This window comes from Lissotriton vulgaris, chromosome 6 (assembly GCF_964263255.1).
Source record: "Lissotriton vulgaris chromosome 6, aLisVul1.2, whole genome shotgun sequence".
NCBI lineage: Eukaryota > Metazoa > Chordata > Amphibia > Caudata > Salamandridae > Lissotriton > Lissotriton vulgaris.
The window spans coordinates 407952295-407978808 of NC_141694.1; the positions used below are offsets into that span (position 1 = coordinate 407952295).

Below are 26514 nucleotides of genomic sequence, written 5' to 3' on the forward strand. Positions count from 1 at the left end.
TAATTCATCTCAGGGCATCCCCATGAATTCCGATGTGGTGAAGCCTCTTCATGAGGATGAGGTGGGATACAGTGTCAAATGTTACTGAGAGGTCGAGGAGAATCAGGGGTGCTGTTTCTCCCTGGTCAAGGAGGGTTCTAATGTCATCAGTGGCCGCAATCAGGGTGGTTTCTGTACTGTGGTTGGTGCGGAATCCAGATTCTGAGATGTCCAGAAGTTTGATGTTCTCCAGGTGTTCGGTTGATGGCCTTTTCGCTGACTTTTGGCGGGAAAGGGGAGCAGAGAGATGGGACAGCAGTTCTTGAGTTTGCTGGGGTCTGCAGATGGTTTCTTGAGAACAGGTTTGACTTCTGTGTGTTTCCATTCTTCAGGGAAGGTGGCCGCAGTGATGGATGCGTTGAAAATGGTGGTGAGATCATTGGTGATCATCTTTCTCCTGAGGTTGAAGATGTGGTGGGGACAGGGGTCACTGGAAGCTCCTATGTGGATGGAGTTCATTGTAAAGAATGGTTGTACCTCGGCACTCTAAAAAGTGATTTCTAACAATATACGAATTGGACTTAGCAGAATAGCCAATACTGAGAATTCTACAACAACAATTACTTCATCAATTGGGGAATATTAGGGATATATCAAATGAAGAGAAAAGAGAGCATCAAATTCTCAAATATTTGTCAATTTAATGTTGTCTCCATTCAGTCTCATGGCATGGTACTTAGCAAGAGTTTTGAGACATAACACCCCAAAATATGTGAAATTCAGAAATTAATACATAAAATAATCATAGTATGTGCATGTATGACAAAACAATCGAGCACTACAAGCCAAGTCAATAGTAGTGGCCAAACTGGAGGTCCTAATCTTAGGGCCTTCCTGGTTGTGGTGGTTGGCGAACAGCTGATGATAGCTCACACGTGTTTCGTTTACATGAATGTAACTTTCTCAATGCTTACTCTCTGTGTATTACAACAGCTGTTAAGGCGTAAAGGCGTTGAAGTATTGGTTCTAGACATAATATTTGATGTACGATGTAGAGTCTTACTCTCTGTGTATTGCAGCAGCTAGACGTAATGTATGATGTACGATGTGGAGTCTGAGATCAATGTGTAGTATGATTCCCCCAATTTAGTTCAGGGTGACGTAAATAGTGGACAGTGACTGGAAAAAATCCTTTGCCAGAAAGGCCTAGTACGTAGTTTGTGCTGGACACAACCCATTGGAATCCCCAACCTATTGAGCAATGGACCCTCGTTTAGTAAAGCAGCCGCTAGTACATGAGACGCATGTGTTAGTACTATGGCCCAGGGCTTTGATATGTCCTTTTCTGTGAGGGAAATGCTGTCCAACGTTCAGGGCGGTCCTACAGTAGTAAGGAGACCTGGATGGAGTTCATGTTGGCTGTGGTATCTTGTGTGGTGATCTGGTCCCAAGTGGTGAGCAAGTGGTCAGGCTTTGGGTCCGCAGCAGTAGGGAGGCTAAGTATGTTAGTGGCAGTGAGTTGCGTTTTCAGGTTTTTGTAGATGTGTAGATCTTGTCATGGAAGAAGTCTGCCAGGGTGTCGCAGAGTTCATGTGAATTGGTGATGAGGTTTTCGGTGGCTGAGGGGTTAACACACGATGTTGAAGAGTTCTTTGCTGTGGTTGGAACTGGCTTCGATTCGGTCCGCAAGGGCATTCCTTTTTGTCTCTTTCAGGAGTTGGTAGTATTAGTTGAGGGATGACTTGAAAGTGGCACTGTCTTTGGGCTCCTTGCTAGTGTGCCATTTACTCTTTAGCCGCTTGCATTTGTGGTTGATGGCTGTTAGCTCCGTGGTGTATCAGCTGGCATTTTTGGAGGATCTTGTGAGTTTGGTGGGCTTGATGTGGGCGACTCTGTTGGTGCAATCAGACCTATTTCATGTTCCTATGAGATCTATTGCACGGACCACTGCAGTCATATTATCAACAATATTTACATAGTTGCTGCCATTTTTTGACTCTGCACACGGTGCCATACAATAACGTAAGAATGTGAGTTGACATATCAGTAAGCGGATCTTCCTTGTGAATTGATAAATAACTCACATTTCTAAAGCATTTTTTTCAGGCAATGGTCATCTCACAACTGAAATATAGGATTTATATTGTCCCTAGTCTCAGGGCAGACCAGAAACCTCCCTCAGTCTTCCATGCAGCTGCACCCTTACTTGAAAACATTTGCTCATATTACTCCAGTACTAACTAAACTCAAACAGGTTCCATCCAAGCCGGCTGTAGGTTCAGCTCTGCCTTGAAACATAACAAGCCCCACTATCTGAAAGCAAACCTCAAATGGCAGGCGGGTGTGAACATCTTGGTAGAACTGACAGTCTCCAACTTGAAACACTATGATGTAACAAGATCTCCCAATGATTGCGCTTCTTTTCAGTTTACACTACGAATGATCATGTTAAATATAAGTTGCGAATGTAGTATGTTCATCCACCGTCTGTAAAGTCCTATTGGATTGTTTCAGTGATATAGCAAAAACGCTAAATACAATTTGGGAAGGAGGGGTGGGGGGGAGCAGACCACAAACAACTTCTGTGTGTGTAAAAGGCTGCTTTATTGGAACAGGTGCACATAACAATTAAAAATCTCCCCGGCTAATGCCTTACAAAACTAAACCTCACTAAATAAAACACTTACCTAACCCCTACTCCCAACCCCCGCCCCTCAGTTATTTGAAATCCCGCCCCCACCCGAACATTACATTACAAAAATACAATATCATAATTTAATGCATAACACATAAGCTTATAAAACTAAACATCTATTGTACCAAAACTCCCCTGCCTGCCCCTTCACCACTTACGATCACCCAACCTCTGTAAGTGCCCCAACAATCAACCTGCCCAAACAAACCTTGTCAATGGCCCAACTTTAAACTAACCCTCACACTATCTTCCCCGCCAGATAGAATCCTCCAACGCCTAGCCCAATGTAAAGGGCATGTCGACACCGGAGAAGCTGCTTCCAGCCAAACCCCCTTTCCACGACTTCTCTGGTCTGTTTTTGCGCTGGCCAGCAAAATATGAATGCCCTCCTCAGCGAAGAAAACCTCTTGCCAAGTGATACCTACTCTTAACCTGGAGCCTAACAACTCGGAGACCCTAAAAGCTCCAAAAAACATCCAGACCATGAGAGTAGAAAACAAACATGCTTTAAAACCATCCCTGCAAACGGCAGGTAACACTGCCAACAAACGCACCAAAGTCTGCCAAGGTAAAGGCCTACGTGCCAAACGTGCAGTGCCCCGCTCCCTATCCCAACCTTCCAACATCCTCCTCCCCACCTCCCCCACAGAAGGGGAGTAACCCCACAAAAGCTCCCCCATAAAAGAATTACCTGCCAATTTCCCTGCGATGGTGACCTTAGAAAGACCTTTTCCAATAAGATCTAACAAAAACTGTATGACATCCTCTGAGCGCCTCTATGATTCCTCCCTCCGACCGGCACCTGATGCTAAGAATTCCCTCCAGGCCAAAGCATAAGCTGCACGAGTGAAAGCTGACAATGAACCTACCACCAGCTGTACAACCCTACGTTGCCTACATACCACAGATGTTCCAACATAGGTGTCAGAGTCCTGTCCGCCTCCTTGGCCAGCTCATGGAATCTCTCCCACTGCAAACGAGACAAAGCATCCGCAATGTCATTGTCCACACCAGGGATATGCAGAGCCCTGAATGCAATATCATTTTTGATGCAACTGAGAACAAACACCCGCAGCAACTTCAAAATATGCTTGTCTCTTGCAGACTGTCTGTAGATGATTTGAACCACTGCCATGTTATCAACCCTGAACAACACCTTCTTATGTGCCAGTTCCTCACCCCACAACGTCAGCGCCACCAGCACCGGGAAAAGCTAAAAAAAAAGCGATGCTCCTCCCACCATCCTTCCACTGCTCAGGTCATTACTCCGCACACCACCTGCCCTGTCAGTATATACCAAAACCATCACTACCTGCCGCATCAGAAAAAATCTGAACATCCCACTGAAAATCATCTTCCCTGGCCAATGGTATACCATTAAAGGAATGCAGAAATGTTCTCCACATACGCAGATCCCCCTTCACCCCCACCGACAAGCGGACATGGTGGTGAGGCAGATGGTGTCCTGAAAAAGCACACCCCAGTCTCCTGCAAAAGGTCCTCCTCACCCTGACTACCCTGCAGGCGGAATTGAGATGTCCTAACAAAACCTGTATGTCCTTCACCGTTACCTTGTGTTTTCAAAGCATTTCTTCCAACAAATCCAACATTTTCTCTTTCTTCTCAACTGGCAATCGTTCCTGCATTCCAACTGAATCAATTTTGATGCTTAAGAAAGACATGGTCGTACATGGAACCATCATTTTTTCTGGTGCCAAAGGAACACCCAGCTCTCCCATAAGCTCATGGAACTTGTCCAGTGCTACCTGTCACGCCGCGGAGCCCGGGGAACCCACAAAAAAGAAGTTGTCTAAGTAGTGTGTTACCAGCCTCTGACCAGTGTGCTGTGTGAAATACCACTGTAAGAAAGTACTGAAACACTCAAACAAAGCACAAGACATTGAACAACCCATCGGCAAAGCCTTATGCACGTACCATTGACCTTCAAAATGGATTCCCAAAAGATTCCAATCATCCAGGTATACGGGAAGCAAACGAAATGCAGATTTTATGTCGCATTTCACCATCTCTGCAGTTGCGCCCGCAGTCACAACCAGTGACATAGCAACTTCAACTGAGAAATATGACACTGAGGCTGCCTCTTCGTCAATAAAATCATTGACAGAAAACCCCTCAGGCCACGATAGGTGTTGTATTAGTCTGTACTGTCCAACTTCCTTTTTGGGCACCACCCCGATCAGGGACACAATCAAGTCTTCCCAGGGCCAGTCATGAAACGGACCTGCCATCCTACCTTCTTGAACTTCCTTATCCAATTTGCCCTGCACCACTGACTTATGCTCAAAAGCTGACTTCAAATTTATTGCCCACTGCTTCTGCCGTGGCCCCTTGTAACCCAAACAAAACCCCTCTTCAAAACCCTCAAACAGTACCCGCTTGGCTCCCAAATCTTCATAATCCTGCAGACTAGCTGTCAATGCTGCCAGTCTAACTGGTGTAGGAGCATTTGGGCCCAGCCCCCTGAGGTCCTTTAGCTCCCCTACCACTTTGGAACTGTTGCGAGGACCCTGCTGTGTTAGCACTTGTCTGTTGCCACTGCTGATTTCCTTGCGGCTTGACTCCCCAACATCTAACCAAAGGGTGTTTCTTTCCACACTGAGAGCACTCGTGCTTGAACCTGCAATACTCCCCTGTGCACATGCCCTTATTAAATTCCCAGCATGCTCCTGACCCAACTTGTGAGGCTGTTGCAATCCCCACCCCTCCCCGAGTGGGTTTCCCTTGAAAGGGCCGGTACACAAAAGGTAAACCACTTGCTGTGAATATAGTCTAACCCCCAGCTGGTGCCCCCATTGTGTGCTGCCATAAATCAGAATCCAATTCTCTCCACTTTGCCTCTGGATCCCAAGCCATCCAGGCCCTGAACTCCTCGTCATATTGCGCCCATGCATACCCTCTACCCGTAATCTGCGCTTTCCGAATCACGTCCATATATTTTAAATATGGCCACATAGCGCTCAGGAAATTTCTCGCGATATACGCTGGCATGGATCAAAAACGCTGCCGTCCAATTTTCAATCGTTAACAGCACCGTAGGCCGCTTGGCCAGCTCATACTCCTCTTCTTTAGACCCTTCTTTTGATCGGACTTCCCTGTGTAGTAACTTTAAAATTTCGACATATTCCCCCTTCCAGATTCTCTCTTTCGTGGCTAATCTCAAATGTGCACCCAGGGGCTTTGTCACCCCCATGTAAGGCAACTTTTTATTCTTCAACTCTTTACTCTGTACAGGCTCTTTACTTGTCAATTCTGGTTCCATATTCATCCCACTCTCCACTTTAGCGCCCGGTGCCACGGTCTCAACAGTCCCCACACCCTGATCTTTGACATATTTGCCTTTATGGAGCTTACCTCCCAGCTTCCCTGTACATCCTCACCCCCTGTCCCCACCGACACCATTTTTGGTTTGACCCGTGAGACAACATTCTCACCTGGCTCTAACAAGGCTGCCCGACCATGCGCCGATCTCCATGCCAATTGCTCAACTGGGTCCACCGTTCGAGGAGCCCTCACCGAGGGGCTGTGCTCTCTCCTGGGTCCCAACGACAGCGCCCTCCTGGGCTGCACGGCCTGAAGTGCCTATAAAACACTAGAAGACATATGAGAAGGCACCACCCCTCCTCATTGTCTCTCAACTCCCCTGTCATCATCATAGTCCAACACCATTGCTTCCTCTATCTGTAGAGGATCCGACACAAAACCAACACTACGGGCCTTACCAGACCCAACATTGCTGACACCAGCCCTAGTGGCCTCTGAAAATGCTCCAGGTGGGGGGACGACTGTACTTGCCGATACTCCCCCTGCGTTGACTGTCTTGAAGGTTCCTATCCAGTGGTCCAGCTGACCAACGGGTCCTGCTCATTGTTGGGGCCAGCGAAGTCGCGCTGGACCTTTGTGCGCTGGCCACGTTGGAAACCCCGCCGGCACGGAATGTCCCGTGCTAGGCTCCACCCTCCCTTCTCCTCGGCGCAGTTTGGCCACACCTCGCCCTACAGAGTCTGCCATCCCGCGACTTTCCCTACCCTGTGAAGAAAAAATTTGGACTGGCGTGCTGGGACCTCGCCACAAACTGCTGGCCTACTCTCCTGCCCGCTCCAAACGGTGCCCACTCCCGCCCCCGTGCCGCCTTGACCCACAGCCAGTGACCTAACTTTACTTACCCGGGGGCAAACTTGGGGGGAAGGGGTCCCCCTCCAGCTTGCCCTCACTCCATTCCAACATCGTCTGCGCCGATGGTGCAGAAACTGTAGCCAATTGGAAATACGTCCCCACCCCCCCCAACAGACCCCAGAGATTCAAACCTAGCCCCATTGAAACCCTTTACCTTCCCATCACCCCTCAGCGCGCTCTTGCTCCGAGAGAGGGTAACCGACTCACTGTGCCCACCTTCATCCAGGCCCGCACTTCTTCCGCCCAAGACGGGAAAACATCCAGGCCCTCCCACGCTTGGCCCCCCGCTGCCGAGTCCAGGTCCTCATTGACAGCTCAAATACCCTAACATCACCTTCTTCCATCCCCAAGGGCTGTAACCCCTCCCACCCTCAACTTGTGCCCATTCCCCCTCCCCAGGGAAGCTGCCACCCACTGAAAAAGCCCTCCCTCTAGCAGGAGACGGAGAAAAAAAAGAGGGCTAACTGAATCCCTCTCCCCTACCTTCCAAACCTGGCCCTACACCTGCCTCTCTGTCCCTTTGCTCAAGCACCACGTTCAGCAAACCAGCTGGGACCCTTGCCTCTGTGGTCCACTCCCCTCCCCCTCTTCTACCCACAGCCACCTCTGTATGATCCCCTAACAACTGAGGAGGGGACCTCTGGCCTTGGGGCTCCCCCCCCACCACACTGCTCACCCCCGCAATTGCCTGCAACCGGGCCGGATGCACCAACTGCAGGTGCTGTTCCCCCTTGCATCCAATTCACCCGAAGGGGGGCGCCGCAGAGACCAAAACCCCCTCTCCTCCCCCACTAATGCAGCCGAGCCTCGAACAGCAGACAGAGACGCGCAGCGCCTCTTACCGCCTCGGACCCCCCTGCACTTCGCTCCCCGCGCGGGTGCAGATAGGGCCCGCTGCTCCTTAATAAAAGCATCAGCTGGCTATACCACCAACAAGACGGCAGCGCTCCCCCCGTCCGTAACCCTCTCTCCTTCCTGGTCCCCAAGGCTCACCTCCTGCAAGCTGCCCGGACCTTCAGGCTGGGCCCGCCGCATCGGGGCCGACTTCTGCAAATGCGGGCGGCCCCGTTCCACCGCCGATGCGATCCTGGGCTTTTTCGGCGACGTACAAGCCCCCACTGCCGCGGCTACTCCTGCCGAGGCCTGCCGTGCTGGGCGCGGCGGCCCGGCCACTTCACCCAACACTAAATCCATACGACCGGCCTCGCTCAATAGCCTATGGGCCTCGAGCACCCGGACATCTTCTGCCGCCATATTCCTCTGCAAGAAAAACAAAGCACGCTAATTAAAGAATGCCCTAAACTAAGCGATATGAACGCCTGACGCAAAAAACACACTCCCTGAAGCAAACATTTCCCTAATTAACGCTCCCAGCCACCAGGTCACCAAGGACAAAATGGTGGCTGGGAGCAGCAGCCCAACGCATTTATGCGCTGGGCTACTTTTGGGCTATATCAAAAGAAGCCCAAAAACAAGATGCCCGCTTGTAGTCACGAGCCCCCTCCCCCGCCCCTCCCAAACAGCCCGGGGGGGGGTCCTCCCTTTGGTCGGCCACCCCCCAGTTTAGATAGAAATAATGGGAAACCTGGCAAATGCTCCAGAGTTCGAACTGTCCTGTTTTTAAAAAAAATGTTTTTAATAAGTTCATTGCTAACGGGGAGTATTGTCCCCTCTAAGGTATTTTTGTTGAGTGTTTGAAAACATTCTTTAATGTCTGTTAGAAGTTTAGAGGTTTGAAGCCTTCCTCTTTGCTAGCCTTACAATCTTAACCACACCACTGATATTTTAGGATAGGAATCTCTGAGGACATGGGCATGACTTCTAGATTTTTCTAATGCCTGCCTTCAGTTTGTGTCTTTCTTTCGTATATGTGTGCTTCCGCATTAGGTTCCCATCCAAAACCGAGCTTGCTAATGTCAATGAGAATATGAATGAAATCTGGAAAACTTGGAGCTAGTCCTGGAAATTGTGATGGAACTGATAATTTGAGGGCTCTGGTTTAGTTTCCTTTAGCCTGCACGTGGCCTTTTTTCTACATCCTTTAAGTATGTTTTATATTTACTCTTCTGAAGACATAATCATTGTTCGTGTTCCTCCCTGGTCTTGTTAAGTTAATTTACAGAAACCTCGGTGGTTGGCTTCTGTGATTGCGGGGAACACCGTGACCCCTGTGAAAAAGATCCCAGTCATATTGTGTGTGTGGCCAAAAAGCATTTCCTGCTTTGGAGTCGACATTTCTTAAAGCCGAACTGCTTGCATGGTTTTGCACATCTGAAAGCACAGCCGCCGAGGGGTTTGCACGGTGTGAATTAATTTATGTCTAAACAAATATTTTGAAAGGGTCAGGGAAAACGTTTGTGTATGAGGATGTAATCAAGTAAGTAGCAGAAGGCCCCCATTTGAGTATTTTGACAGATGGGAGGGAAAGATTCGCAGCTGTTATGAGTTATTGTTTGCAAAAATAGAATCCTTACCCCGTTTGTGTGAACTGTTGACGATATGTGAGAAAGCGGGACAGAGAATAAACAGTTTTTCTCCTAAAAATGAATGAGAGGAAGGAGGGGCGAAACGTGTGACATAACTTTGAAACCACATTCATGAGAAGTATTGAAGTTTCGAAATAAATAAGAGGACAGAGATAAAGATGGAACTTGATAAAACAAAATTCTTCTTTTAGGAATGTCCACTGTGGAATAAAAAAATCATCTAGCCATTAGACAATGTCCTCTTTACTCATAATCGTACTGAACAATGTGCTTTATTAGATATAGAGCCTAATTCAGCAGCTGTGCAATTTTAAAACCAAACCACTTAAACTATGCTCGATGTATCGAGCTCGAAAGATAGGAAGGCCAAGTTGGCCCTGATGGGAATAGAACACGTCGCCGTGTCCTACAGTTCAAACCGGATGTCAGCAGCGAGCACTCGTTGGGCCATGTCGCATATTCATGATAATGCTCCCTATGGTGACATCGGAGGAAAAACTTTCCAGTGGAGAGAGAGCCATTAACATGCGAGCAGAGCTTTAAGTGGGATTAAAAAATTAGAGAGTCCCTGGGGAGGGACAACAAGCCATTACTATTTTAATGTTAGGATTTGTCATTTAGAAACTTCTAATATCTATTCGTCTGGTTCCCCTCAATTAAATCACTTGATACATGCTGGGGCATATCACACATCTCCCTGCATGGCACACTATTTATGCCACACAATACTATTTTAAACCAAATATAAAAATTGCTCAGATCAGATTTGGAGAAAACTCGGAGGAGGAATCGAAGTAGTTACGTTTAGAAATGTATTTAATGGTACCGATGCCTTAAAAACAGGACCCCAGACTTCGACTACTCAAATATATGCACACCGTTGCCCCGTTAATATATTAAACACACCAGCAAGCCAGCTGACAATGAATCTCTGTACAGCTCAATTGTGAACATGCTAAAAATTGACTTACTTAAAATCCGCTGTGTAACACTAATGTGGAAGACAGTTATTGAAAATTGGAGTATTACGTATAGGGAGACATAGATTGGCCGTGTAGTCCCTTTTGAAATGCTAATGAAACACTTTAAAAATCATTAGAAACAAAGAACGAACAATTATATGCCGTTAAAAGAGACACTGCCTCAGTGAAGCAGATAAGCAAAAGAAAAGAAACGTTTGTGCCGAAAGATGGAATCTAACCAAAAATAAGAGGCCAACGCAAATTATTTCAGTAAAAACGTTCTGATGGATACTGTGTAAAACATTCTTGTCTCCCCTGGTGCATCGGCCAATATCCACCAAAGGAAATGGGTGCAAAAAGGTAGGGCATTGTTCCCAATCCATGGTTCTGGTCTAGGCGGGCACAGCCATTCCCTAAATCTTGTGGCTTATATCTAGATTTACTCCGTTCATCAACTGTCTGTTTTTGCCAAAATTACTAACCCCATCTGTGGGTACCATAATTAATAACTGGTATCTATACATATGGCTACAGGTTTCACTCCTATAGGGCAATGACAGTTAGTGCGATTAAGTGTACCCTGCCCATCAGTGTCTAGCCTGGCTCTTACACATACACACACGCACTCACACATCCACACATACTTCATGACATATCAACAAACATTTTTGGATAATAGGACGATTCCTCTCAATCCATATTTCGGATTATGCTTTATTATCTAGACTACTTTGAAATGGCTTTCCACCAGCACCCAAAGAGCCATCACCTAAGGCCTAATCGCAGAAATATTGACTACGGGAATACCCTCTATGCTGATATGAACAGGCAGCTGGTCAAGCGGCTCCAAAACACACACAAAGCAGCGGCCAGGCTCACAGTTAACCTACCACATCACACACACATCACTCTGCATCTCATGGAGCTCCACTGGCTTCCCAACCAAAAACAAGCTTTGTTCAAATTCCTCATGCACACCTTCAAAGTTCTACACAAAAGACAGGCTCAGCATACCTGAATGACTGCATGAACTTCCACAACCCCACCAGACACTTCCACTCTTGTGAGTAGCTAGGGATGTTTGCAACTTGCTAACATACCTTGCTACTGGCAAAAGTTCCTTGTCCCACTAGATCTTTAGCTGAGCCCGTTCCCTTTACAAGAGCAGTTAGTGTCATGGAAAAATGCTAGGATGTCTGTGGGTGAACTATGAAGACCTCTCAGATTATGGTGACACACAGTAATGGAATAGGTTTTCAGGAAATCATAATCGGGGGTCATCAAGTCACAACTTCACCCCACTATGGATGCTAATGGGATAGCACCCACCCTGGATAAATATTGGGGATTATTGGGTGCCTAACTGGAAATTGTACATGGTGACCCTCGCATGTCATTCTAGTCCATTGTAACATAAGGGTTGAGACTGCTACAGTGGGCCATCTTCCAGTAGCTTGGGGTATTCCTAATTCCCAGATGACCAACTAACTGGTGGATTGTTGGGCCTGTGCTTGGCCATAGGTGGAATTCCAGACAGCCACAACCTCGCTGCCTATGAAATACAGCACTGAGGCTGTTGCCCGGCTCTCAGACAACAACTTCTAAAACCAACTGACTCCTATGCCATAGCGATCTCTCACAATGTGGACTTCACACACACTATACCTCATGCAGAGAGCCAGACACGCAGTTATCATGCATACTGACAGCTCAGCCCTGCCAAGGGATCATATCGGACAACCTTGAGTTTGCCAGTGGAAACAATTGGTTATCCCACCCCTTTTATGTCACATGTAAGAATGTCACTTAAGGGGGCCTTCATGAGCACAACCACAGGTCACTCTCCTTCCTGCCCAGAACATACCCACCCGTGTGACCTGGTTCCAGTGTATACTCGCCTATTCATGCTAGAAGGATCAATTCTTGAAAATATAAAAGAAATGATTAGGCGCACAAGAAATTAATAGGTAATTTACTAGAATCATATTGAATATAGGAATAATTTCTACTGAATTGAACTTTGAGGGGCACATCAGGAAACGCTGCTGTAAACACAATAAACATCTCATCGGATCAAAAAAGTGGGGATCGAGCAGCTACTGGACATGTTTCATGTTTGTATCCCAGAGCAACGTTTACTTGGAGAACAACATTTGACAGGCTGCAGTTAATATTAGAATAAAGAAAAACATTCTTTGCACTAGCAATTGCAGTAGAGACGCAAGAGCTATAAATTGCATTAAAAAGCAAGCAAACATTGTTCTATAAGCTAAGTAAAGTAGCCGCCTGAAAAACTGCATATAAAAGCAAAGATGCACTCAATTCTTTTAAATGCTCATTTATTTCTTGATATCTGTGACTAGGTTAAAGTATTCAAGGATGTTATGCTGAAATATCCTTTATTAATGGATGTAGTAATCTTTTGTAATAAATCATCTTAAAGGTTAATGAAACCTTACATTAAAAACTACCATTATTACCCATGTTTTATTAGTCAGAATGTGCTACTTTTCCACTCCCTACGTCTTTAAACAAGCAAATGCTATCATATTTCCTCTCTGCTTCTTCCCTTATCAAACAAATTACTCCCGTCTCATAAAGCCAGTGTATGGCATCCATGCAGATACATCACAGCTGCCGAATAAAGATGAAAAATTCAGCTATTTTTCACAAGGAAAAAATAATAATATATATGTATATCATTTTTTTACTAGATATATATATATATATACACATACACATACACATACATATGATATGTTACACAGTAGTGGTGGTAGCCACTGTGTAGTTATAGTTAAGTCGGACTTTGGCTTGCTAATAACTTTGGTGTTGTTTGATGAGGCTTCACAAAACTTTATAAAAAACAAGTTCATTCACCTCAGCTCCGTCCTGGAAAGTTTTGGGGTACTCTGTCAAGACGGAGGCAGAGGAAAAGGGCAGGAGGGTTCCAAAACATTTTCCCCCAGGCAATTTCCCATGCAAATGTTAGGCAGTGCTACAGCTGAATGGAAATACACCAACATTTGGACAAAACCTAAATCTGTCCATGCTTTTTTGTGATTTGGTGTAAATCCGTTCCATGGTTTTGGAAAAATCAAAGTTCAAAATTTATAGATATATTGATGGGCTGGCATTAAAAAACTCAAGCCTTTTGAATGACTGAAAGCACTTTTTGGAGTGAACATCCAGGTTGGCTTATTGCAACATGAACAGAAATGTTATAGCAGCCATTACAAGACTCGGAGACTTGGTCCTCTGTCCTGAAAATGTTTAAAAATCCTTTATAAATAGGCCTTCACCCAAGTTCATGTGCCATGCATTGCTGAAGGTTGTGCGCAGCGGGAAGTTGGCCGAACACAGAGATTTGGATATGGTAATGAGATCTTATTTTACGTCAATAAAAGCCTAGAAATGCACAATAAAAAAAAAAAGATTAAAGTAATGTTATAGTTAGGTGAGGGCATGGTGGGGCTTTAAAATTATTTAGCTCATTAAACTAAAAGTGGTGAATTTCAGTGTCGTTTTGAGTTTAAATTTTTATATTTTAACTGACATTTTCACCTAGCTATAACGTAACTTTAACCTTTTTTCAGAGAATTTGTGTTTATTACCATACCTAACTGAAAAGTCTTTTTCACCTTTGGTGTATATATGTGTATATATATATATATATATATCTCCATATCCATATCCATCCAAAGTTTCCTCCGGCCGGGGATGGAGAAATACACGAACTCCAATTGCAGTGATTTTAGTTGTTTTTTATTTTCAACTGCTTGCTGTGCTCCCACAACCTGTCATTATGCGTTTCGGCCATGTAAATATATATACCTTCCGAAGCGATGCCCATGCATCAAGAGGCACACTCCTCCAGCCGTAGATAAACATATCTTTATTTCTTACGAGACAGGACTGCAACTCCGGGATGTGCTATTCAAACTGCCTCTGAGGAAAGAGCATAAATGCTCTGAATTGCGTCAGGCAGATGGACAGGAAAGGTCAGAATTTTAGTCCTGTCTCGTAAGAAATAAAGATATGTTTATCTACGGCTGGAGGAGTGCGCCTCTTGATGCATGGGCATAACTTGGGAAGATTTAAACCGTGGCAAGTCCAAGCCGCGTGGGAGATCACACTGCCTTCAAAGATGATGGGGGATCGTCTTACCTGAAATGTTCGGAAATGGATGGCGCAGCTGTTTCTTTATCAGTGAGACAGAACTATAACCCTGAGGCCCACTGGAGGGCTATAATTGGTCCATATAATTGTTTGGTAGGCACACAGCCAATAGAGGCAGGAAGCAGGGTATTAAACCACAAGTCCCAGCGTGCATAGTAATTAATTGACTATCAAAGGCACACCGGAGGCCAATTGCAGCGCAAGAAACTGTGGGGAACCCTTTATTGCTAAACTGCCTCTGAGGAAAGAGCATGAATGCTCTAAAACGCGTCAGGCAGAAGGACAGGTTAGGTGGTAGTTGCGGTCCTGAAATAAAGATATGTTTATCTACAACTGGAGGAGTGCGCCTCTTGATGCATGGGCATAACTTGGGAAAATAGTTTTATATATATATATATATATATATATATATCTCCTACGGTCGGTCGCCAGTGGGTAGTTGTAGTTAGGACAAAGTTTTCATAGGAAGAGCATTTTTTGTTTTGCTTATAACTTTGGCGTTGTTTGATGAATCTTCATGACATTTTCCAAACAAATTCTTTGTTCATAGCAGCTCCTATGTTGAACGTTTGGGGGTGATTTGTCAAGCGGGGGCCGAGAAAAAAGGGGTCCCAAAACGTGTTTTCTCCATGCAATTTCCATAGGAAACTTTAGACAAGACTACAGGTCAAATGGGTGAACAGAATTACCCCAAATTTGGCAGGGAGAAGGTTCTTGGTCTAGAAAGCACCCTTTTGTTTATTTGGTGTAAATTTGTTCAGTAGTTTTGGACAAATCTCGAAATTTACAGCTATCGATATTTGGGAATTCTGCTATCTGATTGGCTGAGGCGTTATGAGCACGAGCTTGCTGGTTATTGGCTGCGAACGGTTGCAACTAGGAAGTGTTGGCAGCCATTTTGTGATTCAGTTGAAGCGAGTAAGGGGAAAAAAGGGCGAAAAAAGTAGGAAAGAGGAGGGTAGGAGCGCTGTGAGCTCTGTGGGCTGGTTAGGGTGTGCTATAAAGGGAGTGTGAAGCGAAGTATTTACTCCTACCGGTGTGAAAGTGCTGTTTTGACCAGAGTGAGATGGTGCTGAGGTGAGGTGTTGGTACACTCGCGGATGAAGCCGTGCACGTAAACCGTGAGCTGATTGCTGTAAACTGATGTGCTCTGTGCGCTGTAGAATACTAGCCACTGTAGCATAGCTGTGCAAGTGATGTTAGTGTGCGTTTAGACTATAGCCGGAGTGAGAAAGCAAACTAATCACTCCTACCGGTCTGAGGACTCGGGGATCAAACCGTGAGCCTAAGCCATGAGGTGATTGCTGTAAAGTGATGTGCTGTGGGCGCTGTAGGATACTGGCCTCTGTAGCATACCTGTGAAAGTAGTGTTAGTATGCGTTTATACTATACAGGGAGTGGGAAGCGAACTACTCACCCCTACCGGTCTGAAGACTCGAATGGAGCTGTAGCATACTGGCCGTTGTAGCATAGCTGTGCGTTTAGACTATATCGGGAGTGGAAAGCAAACTATTCGCTCCTATCTCTCTGAAGACTCAGGGATCAAACCGTGAGCCTAAGCCGTGAGCTTATTGCTGTAAAGTGATGTGCTGTGGGCGCTGTAGGATACTGGCCGCTGTAGCATACCTGTGTAAGTAGTGTTAGTATTAGTTTATACTATACAGGGAGTGGGAAGCAAACTACTCACCCCTACCGGTCTGAAGAATCGATTGCAGTGTTTTAGCAAGCAGGAATAAAGAAATAATCGTGAAGAATATAATGCAGAATGTTGTAATGCCACAGAAGACAAATAGTGAAATCAGGTGTGTCTAAGAAAGTGGCTGTGTGTAATAAAGCGATGGAGTCTGCTAGTTAAACAAAAAGTGTGTTTATATAAGTGCCATAAATGGACCCACTGGTGCAAGAGCTAAGGCATCCAGCTGAGGCAAACTGTAAGCACTTCTGCTGCATTCAAAGCTAAGCTCCTGCATCAGTGAATCCACATTACATGTTACAGTTCCATGTGACATAAACAATACTTATTAGACATGAATGACTCTAAATTCTATAATGGAAATAAAGGTACGATACGATTACCACATGTATCCTTTAAGAAAAAAAAATATTACAAAATGTAATCATCAAACTTCTTAGGTACCCTGGTACTCCTTTTCTTGTAACACACAGTTATCAACAGCAGAACAGTCAGCAATCTTTTCACAGTAGATTCAATCTGGTCCGTGTCAGAATTGGTAATAGTTCTACTCACATTGGACCTTTGAGGAGGAACACAAACATTGCGCTTCTCAGAAGTACATTCGGTACCCTTCTTGTCAAACCATACGTTATTGCCTTCAACCTTTTCAAAAAAACATTCTTGTGCAAGAGCTAAGTCATCGAGCTGAGGCAAACTCCAACCGCTGCTGCGGTATTCACACCTAAGCTCCTGCATCAGTGAATTCCACATTTCATGTTACAGTTCTGTTGGAACTGGCCCTTCTTGCAGGGTCATCCCCAAACTTTTTGCTTCTTTCTCCCTTATTTGTCCTGACCCGTGGCTGTTTGCAATAGGACTCTGCGCACTTTACCACTGCTGATCAGTGCTAAAGTGCATATGCTCTCTGTGTAAATTGTTATTGTGATTGGATATACATGATTGGCATATTTGTATCACCACGAAGTCCCTAGTAAAGTGCACTGGGTGTGCCAGGGCTGGTGATGACAAATGCTACTAGTGGGCCTGCAGCACTGATTGTGCCACCCACATGTGTAGCCCTAAAATGGTGTCTCAGGCCTGCCACCGAAGTGCCTGTGTGCAGTCTTTGAACTGCCATGTCCTCCTGGCCAGTGTCCCCACTGACCAGGCCTAACCCTTCCATTTTTGTGCACATTGGTCACCCCTAAAGAAGGCCCTAGGTACCCCCCCCCCCCCCCCTGGGCAGGGTGCGGTGTATGTGAAAGGTAGAGCATGTACTGGTGCAGGTGACATGCTCTGGTAGTGAATTACAGCCATTTTCGTTTTTCACTGTTTTAAGGCTATCTTGTTTCATAGGCTAACATGGGGGATGCTGGCTACAGTGGCTACCAGCATTTCTTCCCATAGGAACAAGATAGGACATAAGAGTCTAGTATCCCTGAACTCAGAATTTAATAACACATCTTTTAGGAAAGGTTGTTTTTAAATCCTGTGTTTGAGAACAGCACTTTTAGAAAGTTGCTGTTCTCTTGTCTGACCCTTATGTGTGCCTTGGCCTGGTTGTGTATTGACTGTCTGGTTTGAGAGTGACAGGGGCTGGGGATTCCCCGGGAGGCTGGCTGAGTCAGCCCTAGGCTGAATGACTGCATTTGCAACCTGAGTGGTGGGAGGAGTTAGAACCTGGGCCTGAATAGGGCTGTGCCTGCCTGCCACAATGCTGGCTCCACCTCCTGCTGGGCGTCTGACGACCCTGCCCCTCACTCTGAAAGGAAAGGAGAAGCCAGGAAAACAAAGTACTCAAGAAACACCCAGAACTGGTTCAGACTGGGCTCAGGGCCCAAATGCACAAATAGAACAAAGACTTTAAGGGGTATAAGTACAGGACCCCTGACAACAGAAAATTAGATCATCCTGGAATCAAGAAGGAACCTCTGCCAAGGAGAAAGCTGAATCTGAAGAAGGAAGACGATCCTCCTGTTGCTCTGCTGGACAGACCTGTTGCTTTGCTGCCAAGGAGAGGGGAAGGACTTTGCTGTTGTGCTGTGTCCCCTGTCTTGAAGGAATCTCCAAGGGCCTGAGAAGAGCTGGCTCCCTGTTCTGAAGTCCCAGGGACAAAAGGACCTCAGCCCCAACTTCCCTGAACTCTGCTGAGAGAGTTCTGTTCTGCCTAGAGTGCTTGATCCAGTTGTGGGCCCTCTGGAAGTTGTACCTGTGCTGGGAAGCTTGAAACTAAGCTTGTGAGACTTTTTGCAATTGAAAAGTTATCGCATCGCTCGCTGCGGAGCGCATCCCCGACAGTGCGAGAAGTTTCCCGCCGCTGCGAAAGTCGAGATCGTCGCAGCGCCTGTTGCCGCTGTCAGAGCCGTCGCATCCTTCGTTTGCAGGACGCACCTGATAGGTGCGGGAAGCCTAACATCGCTGCGAGTGTCGTCGCAGAGCCTGTTGTCGCGGGGTGAGATCGCCGCACTGCTTGCTTGCGGACCGCATCACGTCGCTGCGAGTGTCGTCGCAGAATCCATCGCATTGAAGAGCTGCAAGGGAGAAGCACACCGCTGGTTCGCGCATCGTCGCCCCGGAGATCATCGCAACTCCATTGATCGCTCCATTGATTGAACTGTGTATTTTGGATTTTTGTCGTTTTGGTCTTGTGTAGTTTAGCTTAAATACCTTTATTTTTCTAAACAGTTTGTGGTGTTTTCACTGTGTTACTGTGAGTGTTAGTACAAATACTTTACACATTGCCTCCTGAATAGGCTTGACTGCTCGTGCCAAGCTACCTAGAGGGTGAGCATCTCAGAGGGTTTCCTCCTTACCCTGACTAGAATCAAGAGTCCCTATTTGGACGGTGGTACCTACCTCTGCCAACTAGAGACCCCCAGTTCTAACATTGTTGGTCAGCGGTGGGGATTTGAACTTGTATTTGTACTAGACCCACAGTGATTGGTGTACATCACTAGTGAGTGCAGGCCACCACATACTGTTTGTTTTTTCTGGTGTCCTCCTGGAAGTATTTTTTGGATATTGAGACTCTGGCTAGTGTTGCACCTGTAAAATCCTGCCAAAATGGAAGTAAACTTTTTTCAGCTGTGCATCTACACAGAAGAGGAGATAAAATCCTTTTGCAAGAAGAGGGGGCTGCCCATGGAGAAAGGTTACACAAGGAGGGATCTTGAGGCATGCCTGTATTCCCATGAGGCCAGCATTTGGGAAGCAACATTAGCAGATGATTCTGAGGAAGAGGACTTATCTGATAGTGAAGAAGAGAAGGATGAGTGGCTCCTTGCTGCTGAGCAAAGGTGCAGAGAATTAGACCGGCTAAGAAAGGAAGGTATGATCCGGTGGGCCTTAGCCCAGAAAGAAAAATAGGACGCTCAAGGAAGGAGCTTTGCTGAGTTGGAGGTGGAGTCCAGCTCAGATGGTGGCAGCATGATTATGATATCTAGTGCAGAGAGAGAGGTACAAACACCCAGAGATGTGGTGCCTGACTTGAGGGAGGGGGTCAACATACACCAGGGGGTTCAGGTTTATGATGTAGTTCCAGTGGAGTGCAGTGTCCCTTAAGTAGATTGGGGGACTGGCACAGGGGACCATATTCCTAGTGGTGGGAGGGACACTCTACTGACTCTAGCCGAGAGGTACAGGGAGAGGGGTTCCCCCATGGTAAAAGCCTTGGTGTGTGTGTGTGAAGACCAGCCATAAAAGTGTGGGTTGTGTGACCGAGACAGTCAGATACTGTCTTGCCAGTCTCAGGAGAGTGGTGTGGGGTACTTGTGTGAGGCACTGAAGGGTGAAGCCAAGGGTAGCTTGGTTAACAACTGTGGGGGGCTGTGTGATTCATTTGTTGGAGAGCATATTTTAAGTCCCTGTTTTCCAGAGCTATGCCAACACCCGGTGGAGTGTGAGTTCTCTGATCCCAGAGAGCTTGCATTGGAGGCAGACCTCTTGGTGGATTCCAGAGAGTCTGAGGAGGCATTGGGGAGTGATCCCAAAAGGAGTGACTTAGATATCTTCCAGACCTGTGAGGTGGAAAAGGTTCAGTGTAGCCCGGTTAGGTCCCAGTGTAGTGGGAGGGGTGTAGGGGCTCATGTCCGGTCTCAGTGGAGAAGGAATGAGTGTGGGACAGTGTGTCTCACGGTGCCCGAAACCCAGTCTCAGGGCCTGGAGGGTTCCTTAAGGGAACACCAGGTTGGGGACCTGTAGGCCATTTGAGGAGGATCTCTAGTGTCTGTTGAACGGGGAGTGCCTGTAACCAGGCGTCCATCAGTTCTGGTGTCTGGCAGTACCACTCCATTTGGGAGGGTGCAGAAGTCCAGACTGAGGGGTGAGATGGGGAAGGAGTCCCCAGAAGTCCTGGTGTGCCAGGCAAGCGCACAACCGCAGGATTTGGTCCCTGGGTTGGGAGACAAGGTTCTGGATCTGCCTGACCTGGAAGGAAGGGCATCTGTAACCAGTGCCCTGACCAATATGGTTCCCAGGGATACCCCTCCAGTAGGGAGGGTGCAGGGCTCTGGAAGGGGGTGCAGAGGGAGGGAGTCCCCGCCTCTGACCCTGGTACAACCTGAGGGGTTAAACCCTAGGTTGGGAGACCAGTTGCTGGAGGGAGGTCCTGAACTAGTAGGAAAGTTGTGTTCTTGGTGGACAGGGTTGCCCCCGGAAGGAGGACAGGAGTCTCACCCTGGGGTTGGACTAGGCCACACCCTGGTGTTGGCCAGGTGGGTACTGACTACTAGTGTGGGCACACCAATTTGTGAAGTCCTGGTGCGCCAGGCAAGTGTTCCACCGCAGGGGTTGGTCCCTGGGTGGGGAAGCCAGGTTCAGGTGTTGTCTGACCTGGAGGCTTTGGAGCCTAGGTTTGAGGGCCAGGTCTGGGGTGTCCACCCTGACCTGGAATACCAGTTGCAGGATAGAACCCCTGAACTGGTGGGTGAATGGTGCAGGACACCTGCCACAGGTGCCCTGACTATTCTAGAAGGGGGTACCGCTCCAGATTGGAGGGTACAGAGCCCCAAGGAAGAGAATGGCCGGATGTGGGGAAGCCCACCCCCGCCTCCTGTCCAGCCTCCTGTACAGCCCTGTATCCAGTAGGCAGCCAGCCAGCTGAGCGTGGTTCGAGTCACTGCGTGCCGACCCGGAGGCAGCCGCTGCACTACAGAGTAACACTTTTGACATAGATCCGCACGATGTAAAGCATTGCGCGCATGCCACACTCTGGACAGGTCAGGCAAAAGAAAGTGCGAATGCAGACAGCCAATGATGTGAAAAAAAAGCATTTACAAATGCAATAGGACTTGTATTTACGCAAGTCCTATTGCATTGCAAATAAAAATGCGAGCACCGAAGAAGGCAGGAACCGGAGAGGGTTGGGGGGTGGTGGTGGTCAGAGAAGTCGCAGACTTTGGGAGGGAACAGGGGAAGGCAGGGGAACAAAAGAGTTGCTGAAGTAAAAGGGCTGATAGTCATGGAAGGATGAAAATAACGTCATGGCAGTAAGGAGGTGGAACTAAAACGCCGGCAACCAATGAGAATGCAGCATTTTGGATTTGAGCTAATCAAAAGCATGGGCCGAAAGTGGGCGGAGCTTCTCCCACAATACTGTATACAGCATCTCTTGCCGAGACAGCGCATGCGCTGCCTAGGCGAAACCTAAAAATGAGGGAATGGCGTACCCGGCGCGACACCATATGTCTATGACATAACACAGGGCCTGGCATTGTGCACAGAACGTGTATATGATGTAACGCGCGGCTTGATACCGCATACTCGTCGCGAACCAAACTACCAGCTGGTGCAACCACATTCCTATTTGATGTTAGGCGGGACGTGGTGCCACAAACCCGTCGGATATGAAATGCGCATCCTTTGCGAGTTTAGCAATATGGCGGATAGGATTCGCGTGCTGAAGGAGCTTGGTACTCTACCGGTACAGGACTCCAGCTTTCTCAAAAAAAAAAAAATATATATATACATACTTTTTTTGAAGATATAAGACATTACATGATTTTTAAAAATAAAAAAAAGCATGATAGAGTTCCAAAATAGAAAAAAAAATAGAAAAAAGATAGGTTTTATAAATATTAAAATATGAAATTAACATTTAAAAAAACTTTGAAATTCACTGAAAAAATCATAGGTTTTACAGACGTTAAAGTTAGGAAGTAGCATTTAAAAAACCTTTGAAATTCACTAAAAAATATATAGTTTTCAGGGACGTTATAGTTAGTTGGACATTTGCCTCATATAAAACCATAGAAATTTGCCCGTTATAGTTAGTTGAGCTAACTATAACTCGCGCGCCCGCAATGTATTGGTGATGACGTCACATATTACATCACTCATGACATGGTTTTTTAGTGAATTTCAAAGGCTTTTTAAATGCTAATTCCTAGCTATAACGTCTGTAAAACCTATACAGGGGGATACTTTGCTCAGCGTTTCCCTGGCAGCACTCTGTTCGAGGCGGCGGAATTGACCTCCTTCACCTTCCCTTCGAGCCTGTGCCTTGAGCCTGCACCTAGCGGTACCCGCTGCGCGGGTCCCGCGTCGCCCGGAAAGCCGGCCTGAAAGCACTTCGAAAGCGGATTGGGAACTTTGCTTTTTAAACCTGCAGGGCTGCGAGCAGGCGGAGGCGTAGGACTACCTGTCCCAGGAGCGCCTGTCCGCCCGCCCACACTGAAGCCACCTGGGCAGCTCTCCCTGCAGGCTCCTCCCTCATTGGTCCGTTTTTTAAGCCAACAGCACTGGGATACCAGCGGGATACTTTGCTCAGCGTTTCCCTGGCAGCACTCTGTTCGAGGCGGCGGAATTGACCTCCTTCACCTTCTCTTCGAGCCTGTGCCTTGAGCCTGCACCTAGCGGTACCCGCTGCGCGGGTCCCGCGTCGCCCGGAAAGCCGGCCTGAAAGCACTTCGAAAGCGGATTGGGAACTTTGCTTTTTAAACCTGCAGGGCTGCGAGCAGGCGGAGGCGTAGGACTACCTGTCCCAGGAGCGCCTGTCCGCCCGCCCACACTGAAGCCACCTGGGCAGCTCTCCCTGCAGGCTCCTCCCTCATTGGTCCGTTTTTTAAGCCAACAGCACTGGGATACCAGCGGGATACTTTGCTCAGCGTTTCCCTGGCAGCACTCTGTTCGAGGCGGCGGAATTGACCTCCTTCACCTTCTCTTCGAGCCTGTGCCTTGAGCCTGCACCTAGCGGTACCCGCTGCGCGGGTCCTGCGTCGCCCGGAAAGCCGGCCTGAAAGCACTTCGAAAGCGGATTGGGAACTTTGCTTTTTAAACCTGCAGGGCTGCGAGCAGGCGGAGGCGTAGGTAGGACTACCTGTCCCAGGAGCGCCTGTCCGCCCGCCCACACTGAAACCACCTGGGCAGCTCTCCCTGCAGGCTCCTCCCTCATTGGTCCGTTTTTTAAGCCAACAGCACTGGGATACCAGCGGGATACTTTGCTCAGCGTTTCCCTGGCAGCACTCTGTTCGAGGCGGCGGAATTGACCTCCTTCACCTTCTCTTCGAGCCTGTGCCTTGAGCCTGCACCTAGCGGTACCCGCTGCGCGGGTCCCGCGTCGCCCGGAAAGCCGGCCTGAAAGCACTTCGAAAGCGGATTGGGAACTTTGCTTTTTAAACCTGCAGGGCTGCGAGCAGGCGGAGGCGTAGGACTACCTGTCCCAGGAGCGCCTGTCCGCCCGCCCACACTGAAGCCACCTGGGCAGCTCTCCCTGCAGGCTCCTCCCTCTCCTACCTCCCTCGGCCATATAAAATTAGCAGCAGAGCTCCGCAGCGCGGGAGCGACCGGGAGAAGCCCGGGACAAGGGCGGGACCGTCTGTGGCCGTCAGGGGCCGAAGGTGGCCGGGCTGGGCCCACTCCCTGATATTTTCATCACGGACTGCCTAAGGTACTGTGTTATATGCGGATAATCTTGTGTCCCACTGACATTGTTTGCTATTGATCTGTGTTGCTTTGTTCATTAGCTATCTGTACCCTCCATCCTTCTCCTGGTTACCAGACGGGGGTCAGTTTGAAGTAGGCTCTGGTCAGCTCTCACTGAATCGCCCAGGAACACGGAGCAGTAGGAGGGGTTAAAAAGCTATAGAATAGGATCAGACTCTGTCTACACGGCTTTTATTGCATTTCTGCTGAATGATTTTGCCTTGTAGGAGATCCATTTGAGACCAACACGGACTGCCATTAGGCTTTCTAATTGAGATCATCCCATATTTGAATCCTAGCATTTTTTTGTAATTACCTTAGGACTCCGAATCTATTGAAGTAAGAATTTGTTTACGTTGTTTGGTATAGTTTTATTTTTTGTTAGATTTGTGGCTTGCTTTCATCACCCCATTTTTATATACATGTGTAGTAGTTTTTGATCTTCGATATCATTTTCTAATTACCCGTAGAAATGTCTAAAAAATTGGCTCCTGTTACCCCAGCACCACTCAAAACCTTAGATTCCTTCTTAGTCCAAGTGGTTAAAAAAATAAATAATGAAAGAAGGGAATCTCTAGGCTTGAGCCAATCACCAATTTTGCTCCCATTGAGTCCTGACCCTAGTGTACAAATGCCTGATACATCACTACTTGACCCTACAACTCACATACCTGACACTAATTTATTAGATATTGGCGTAGAAGATGGTAATCCCGACCAGCTAGCTGATCAGTCATTAAATGTAGTATCTGATTCAGAGCCACAGCAAAACACCGTTGCGGAAATTCCTTCACCGTCATCGCCTGTTTTGCGACCTGTGAGAAATTGTAGAAAAGCTCAATCTAAACGGGGGGGAGGAAACAGCTAGGAAGGAATAAGATTGCCTCACCCCCTAGACATAAAGGGAAAAAAGCGGAGCATGAAGATGCTGATGAGTTCAGACAAATCATCGACGATGATCTATTTAATAGGATTTCGGATATGATAGACATTAAAATCAAGACCATTATCAAGCCACTCATTGGGAAGATAGATAAACTAACAGCAGAAGTTAAAAAGATGGGCGGGTTGCAAAGTAAGCTGGTTAATGACTTGGAGAACTTAGCTATTCAAGTTATTAAACCAGTAGTTATTGTGGAGGAGGATTTGGGCGTCGAAACAGGCCCTACGGAAGCTCTACAACAGCCCATCCCGGAAGATCAATTACCACCACCTGCGTCCACACAGGACGTATTAAGAGAGCCACCTACTTCGCAGCCCATGGTGCCAGCCCCACTGCATTTAGGGGATGATTCTTCTCAATTTATGATGGAAGCTTCGCCATAAGTTCTGGTATTGGCGAATGTCCCTGTCTTATCTCAGGATCAAAAAGAATCCGCTCAAGGATTAAAAGATAAAGCTTTATATTGGCTCACCAATAATATGCGTATGGCAGAGCAGGGAGTTGACCAGCTAGCGGGGGAAATTGTCAGGACAAGGAGGGTACCATGGATTGGAAATAAGACTAAGAAGTTTAAAGGGGACTGTGTAATACTAAATTTTGCTAGTGCAGAAGTACTACCTAATATCCTTGCTAATATCTTCCCACCCCAACGTAGAACCGGATCCATAGTTCCCCTTACCCTGAAATTCTTCTATAATGAGACCCAGATGGCAACCTCCTTTAACTATCCCAGGCCTAGAAGGAATGCCAGAGTCGCTCACTGGGGTGGGGAAACTAGACCCAGATTTAATAATGATTGTTTTCACCCCATGACTAGTCGCGGGATAGGTCAATATAACTTCCCGAATGGGCAAATGGCCAGAACACCAGGGCTATTTTGGCCTAACACAAATAGGTGGGGCCAAAATACTCCGGGTTATGAAAATAGAGACCAGGGAAATGGGTTCATGACCAGGCAGGGGAATGAACACTTTTTGATGCGACCCAATACCCCTCAACCCATGTGGAACTCAGTAGCAAATGGATGGGGTCAGGTGTCTACTCCTTTTGATTGGGGACTGGGAATGGGGAATAGATACGGAGTTTTGTCCGGTTTAAATGATTGCGACTGACACATAATGGCCACAAACCAGGGGAAAGATGCTATAGTCCAACAATTGGACCGGATTAGTTCAGGTATCAACGGCCTAGATACCAATGATCCCAGTGAGTCCATCCCTCAAACAGTGCACGAAGACCGAATTATATTCGGGCATGATCAGCCCATATCTTCGCCATATTTGCCTGACCATAGCTCGATTCAGGGCCAGGGCAGTGCTAACCCACATAGCCTACGGAATGTGGCATTTGCTGAAGTAACCCAAATACCGCGAGAGCCTGAAGTGGCACTGGTGCGGCACCCAGAAACTATGACATCTATAGATTCCTGTAGACTAATAAGCTGGAATATAGCAGGGTTAAATGGTAAGCGTCAGGATAAA

The 26514-nt window shown here is 47.2% G+C and overlaps 1 protein-coding gene across 1 annotated transcript in view; it reads left to right on the forward strand.

The window, feature by feature from the left end:
- MCPH1 (microcephalin 1) overlaps positions 1-26514 on the forward strand; it is a 1506891-nt gene that overhangs the window by 645161 nt on the left and 835216 nt on the right. The window lies entirely within an intron of this gene.